Below are 6,000 nucleotides of genomic sequence, written 5' to 3' on the forward strand. Positions count from 1 at the left end.
AATTAAACGGCCGCATTACCCGATGAGAACCAATGAGGACGTGGCGGTGCAAATTGGAAACGCAACGGTATTCTCGGTCCTTGACGCCAAAAGCTCCTTCTGGCAAATACCACCGGACTGGGCATCATCTGTTCTAACAACCTTTGCCATACCATTTGGCCGCTACAGATTTGAAAGAATGCCCTTTGGCATCAACTCAGCCAGCGAAATCTTCCAACATGCAATGGAACAACTATTCGCAGAATATCCATGCGCCATCATTGTTGACGATATCCTGGTCTATGGCCGTGATCTGGCCGAGCATGACGCCAACCAGAAGAAGATACTAAACCGTGCTAGACATCAACCTCAAACTCAACCCTCAAGTGCAAGTTCCGGGTTCCAGAAGTCACCTACGTCGGTCATGTATTCACCGGCAACGGATTAAAACCTGATCCATTAAAGACTGCAGCCATCAACGAGCTGCCAGTTCCGACCGACGTCACCAGCTTCCAACGATTTCTCGGCATGGTTAACTACCTGGGAAAATTCATTCCCAACCTCAGCGAACCTTCTGCCCCCCCTGCGACAACTGACCCACAAAGACAATACATGGTCCGGGTACCCCCAGCACCAAAGAGCCTTTGAGACACTCAAGCTCCAGTTAGCCAGCGCACCAACACTGGCGTATTTCAACCTCAACCTGCCAATCACCTTCACCTGCGATGCATCCCAGCTCGTCTACAACGCATGATGATGCAGTTGCAGCGGTTTGACTTCCACATCGTATACAAGAAAGGTAAAGACATGCACATCGCAGACACGCTTTCCAGAGCCCCGCGCACTACCAGCGAACGCCACCCCATCGAACAAGACGTTCTCAGTCCTGAAGGTCACGTTCGTGTCCACCGACCGTCTACGCTGCCTTGCCGAACACATAGCTGCGGACAAAACTTTCCAACTGCTGACCTCCGTCATAAGGAACGGATGGCCAAATAAACAGTCAAGCACACCGTTTGAAATACGTCCCTACTTCCTGGTTCATGACGAACAGGTGCTACAGGACGGAATCATCGTCAAAGGCCACAAGGCAGTCATCCCCTCCACTCTACGGAGTGAGTACTATGACGACATCCATGGAGGCCGCTCTAAAACGGACCCAGAATATGATCTACTGGCCTGGGATGACGAAGTACATACACGAAAAGACAGAATCGTGCGCCATCTGCAACAGCCTGACACCACGTCAGCAGAAACAACCCCTCCTGTCTCAGCCGGCTCCCTCCCTCCCGTGGTCATCATTGGCCGCTGACATCTTTGAATGGCACGGAAAACAATACTTATGAGTTGGTTCGAAATTGACCTACTCCCAACAATCACCTCCGAAACAGTGATCCAAAAACTAAAATTCCACCTGTCCGTGCATGGAGTACCCGTCCACCTTCAAACGGACAATGGAACTCAATTCATCAATCAAAAGTTCAAGAACTTTGCCAAACGGTGGAACTTTCAACACGTCACCAGCAGCCCAGAATACCCACAGTCCAACGGACTTGCCGAGCGTGCTGTTCGGAGCGCTAAACAATTCATGGAGCGCTCCTACCTAGCAAAATCCAACGTCTACCTGGACCTACTAAACCTGCGGAATATTTCAAGGGACAGCGTTCACGTCTCCCCCGCCCAGCGGCTAATGTCCCGCCAGACGTGTCCACAACTGCTTGTCTCCCAGCAACAGCTGCAGCCGTAGATCCGCTCTCCCACTGTGATAGAAGAGCGAGTGCAGTTTAAACGCGACATGCAAAAGTGGTTTTACGACAAGACTACTGTATTCAGTAGTTGCAGCAGACTGAATGTATGATGTACTGCATATCTGATACTGGTATGAACATTAAAGATGCTTACACCTTTACCCGGTGGGCGGCGCGACTCTCGTCAGCAGCGGCCTCTGCAGTCTGTCCGCGTTTTATTATTTTTTGTCTATGTTTTTATGTAGTTTTTGTGTTTTTTTTGTTGGGGGGTGTGTGTGTGGGGGGGGGGGGGGGGGGGGGGGGGAGGGGGGGGTAAACTTTTTAAATCTCTCCCTGCACGACCTTTTCTCGTCGGGTTTCCATTATCGTTGGGGCTGCAACGCGGAGCGGCCTCCAACAGGAAGAGACCGGGGACTCTGGTGCCGACGACTCACCGTCACCGTCGCGGAGCTGGCCGAGTCTGGAGCGGGTGGAGCGGTGGAGGAGCGCGCTGCTGCTGCTGCGGCCCGACCGGAGAGTCGGAGGCTTCAACGGTTGATCTGTGGACGGCGGCACCGGGAGCCCGCGGGTCCCTGGAGGGAGACCGCTTTTCAGGGCTCTCGCAACGGCGACTTCCCCCGCCCGAGTTGCGGGGTTGAAGAGCTCCTGGAGCGGGGCCTACATCACTGCCCCGCGCGGCTTGGAATGGCCGCGGGACTCTGCGAGCGCACGCCGGGGGCTCTAACAGCAAGACCCGGTGTGCGACCTCGCACCACCCGGCGTGGCTTTAATGGCCGCAGGACAATCGCCATCGCCAGCCGGGGGCTTTGACTTTGACTCTGACATGAGGGGGGGGGGGGAGAGTGCAGTGGAGAGATAAGTGTATTTGGCCTTCCATCACAGCAATGTGATGGATGTTTATGTTAATTATGTTGTGTCTTGGGTCTATTTGTTTGTAATGTATGGCTGCAGAAACGGCATTTCGTTTGGACCTCAAGGGGTCCAAATGACAATTAAATGTATCTTGTATCTTGTGTGAGAGTCAGGAATTTACAAAAAACAAACTACGTTCACTGTGGTGGAAAGTTTGGCTCTTGCATTACAAACAAGGGCGTCCAATCCAGGACTTGACCCGGAACCTCTGCTGCTCCCTCTGGCACTTGGCATGGAATCCCTGCTGTCGTTTCAGGCTCTCGGGTTGAAGCCTCCAGTCGCATAGTGCAGAAAGTAAAACTTGGCAGGTTTTAACTATTCCAGAAAAAAAAACTGTTTAGCAAAGAAAAGGGACCAGCTAATTTAAACAAGTATAAAGCGTGGAACAGCCTAATTTTTCCTCAGAGTGCATGTAGGGAAATTTAAATCTTGAGAGGTTCAATACGAGGTGTGTGCATTCCTGTCAATTGGCTGCTGGTTGTCGATCAGCATGTTGCAAAAACAAGAGGCCGATTGTGTTTCAAATTCTGTGTTTTAAGAATAATGCCAAGATTGTGATTAGCTGGTGGAAGGAACGCGAAATACTTGAAGCAAGGTCAGTTCACACAATTATATTTACTAAGGATTATGGAATGGATATCGATATTTCGCGTTCCTTTGAAAAAAATTAACGGGGGATGTAATTAAAACTGTCAGATGCGGGTACAATGATTCGAGGCGTTTAACACTTCATTCCTCTGACTTACGAAAACGATGTGACACAATTATAATTACTAAGGATTAAGGAAAGGATATCGATGTAGCAGTTAACAGTGACAGACAGTTAACACATCGTTTTTGTGAGTCAGAGGAATGAAGTGATGAACGAACGACTCGAATCGAGCGACTCAAAACGAACTACTTATTAAACCCGACATACCTTACAAAGCTTGTAATGTGGGGGGGGACACCATTCCCCACCTCTGAAAACATGGAGGGGACACGTCCACCCCCTGCCCCCCCGGGATTTCCGCCAATGCCATCAGTCCATCACATATGTTATTTATTTATGCTGTTATTTATATTGTGTTCTCTCTTGCATGTCAATCATTCCACCATTCTATCACCAACTTGCATTAGGGGTAATTCACAATGTCCTACAATCTAAAATCCAGCATTTCTTTGGAAGTAGTAGGTATGTTACAAAACTTACCTTCAGCGGCGCTGCAGTTCTGCCACTGGCCGTCTGCGCGACTTTGGCGCTTTTGAGGGGGGGGTGGCGGGGTTAAAATGCGGTTTTCTACCGCCTGTCCTGGATATATTTTCTCGGGGAGCTAGCTAACGTTGAAGAATTGTTCCGACGGCCGTCTTGTGAATTTTTTTTATTTAATCGCTGGACCATTTCAGCGCAGGAGTAAACTAAAAAGCCGCTTCTAATGCTGTGAACGCCGATAACCGGGATGGATTTCAGGTACGGGACAGCTAAAGGAAAGCCGCTTATTTTACATATAAACGTGCTTCTTAGGATTACCTTAATCCACATTTTACGTTGCGAAAAGGTGATTTAGGCCCCATACGAACTGGCAGTATTTTTCCTGCCGATATGGGGTTTAAATTCACCGCAACCGCAACGATCCAAACTATCGCGTTCCACAAAATCGCACTCGCAAGATTATTTAAATGGCCATTAATTTACAGGAATTAAACACTAAATTCCTTCCATTTGGCCTATAAATTCATGACAATGAAATTAAAAAATCATGTTATATTGTGAATTCTTGTGTGAATGTTATTTGGACACTTAGGCTATTTAAAAATGGTAATCTTTTCTTAAGAAATGGATAGATCTAGTCATTGAATTTTGTAATTAGCTACAATTGGGTAACTAACTAATTATATGCTTTAATTTCAGGTCATCCAAGTAAGATTGTTTCATATTTGTATCAGAATGCTTCAATCTACAATAACTGAACATTTCTTTCAGTTCTCTTAATTTTTAAGAAAGCTATGGGGTTTTGACTGTCCTCGATCACAGCTTTTGTGTTAAGTCAATGGAATAACAATAGGGAACAAGATGCTAATTTCCGAGTATGAAAATGGCCATACCTTTTTTAATACTGAAGATATGAAAGTGAATTAGGTGTCAAATTAAACTTCTTTTTATACTTTATCTGATGGGATGAATTGCAGACTTGATTTTTTAAACATCAAAATTTTGTAACATTGCTAGAAGTAGGTGGAAACCAGACTACCTGGGAACAATTCACTGGAATAATAAGCACCCTCTGCACACAATCAAATCTGGGTCATAGGAACTGTACTGGAGCAGCACTAACTGCTGAATAGCCCATTTAATGCCGAACAAAAACAAACTGCTCAATACTCAGCAGATATGGGAACATTCTAGAGACACTAACAGTTCCAAATCAGTGACGAACAGAGCTCGAAAAGTGGGAATACAGGTGAGTATTAACTTGAGAGGTGGAGAGTTCAAGAGGAATGTTGTGTTGCGATGGAGACCAAGTTCAAGTGACATAAAGCTTTTAAACCTAGGTGGGCAGTTGGAGAAAAAAACAACTTGTTAAAACAGATGCTGAACACAGCAGTTGTTGGAAATTTTTTGTTGGTTTATTATTGTGCAGAGAAGATTTACGAAGATGTTGCCAGAAATATTTAATTTAATAGAAACCTGAGGGGCATTTTTTTTACACAGGGTAGTGAGTAAATGAAATGAGCTGCCAGAGGAGGTAGTTAAGGCAGGTACTTTCACAACATTTAAGTCATTTGGACAGATATAGGGATAGGAAAGGTTTAGAGACATATGGGACAAAAGCAGATGGATTAGCATAGATGGGGCATCTTGGTTGGAATGGGTAAGTTGGGCTGAAGTGCCTATTAAGGTGCTATGTGACTAGGATTGTATTGTCATGTGTATTGAGATACAGTGAAATACATTGTTTTGTGTGCTATTGGCACCATTAATGTTAACTGTGACATGTACTTCACATCACTTCCTGAAGTTCAATAACAAGCCCTTTTTAGTCTTGCTGACATTAAGGGAGTGGTTGTTGTCTTGACACTATACTACTAGGCTTTCTATCTCCTTTCTGTACTGTCTCATTGTTTGAGATCTGGCCCACTATGATGGTAAAATAATGAACAACGCTACATCAAAACTGGCCGCTTTGCGCCACAAGAAAAGCCTGAAAGTCTGAAATTGTTGAATTCATTATAGAGTCTGAGGACTAGATTGCCCAGGGGGAAGGTGAGGTGCTTGCATTACTTTGTTTTTTTATTCAAATAGTGTAGGAGTCATAGAAGACTGGTCAGAGTAAGCGTAGGATGTGAATTAACATCAGATATCAGGAAGCTGTGTGAAATG

The sequence above is a fragment of the Leucoraja erinacea genome, chromosome 9 (genome assembly GCF_028641065.1).
Source record: "Leucoraja erinacea ecotype New England chromosome 9, Leri_hhj_1, whole genome shotgun sequence".
NCBI lineage: Eukaryota > Metazoa > Chordata > Chondrichthyes > Rajiformes > Rajidae > Leucoraja > Leucoraja erinaceus.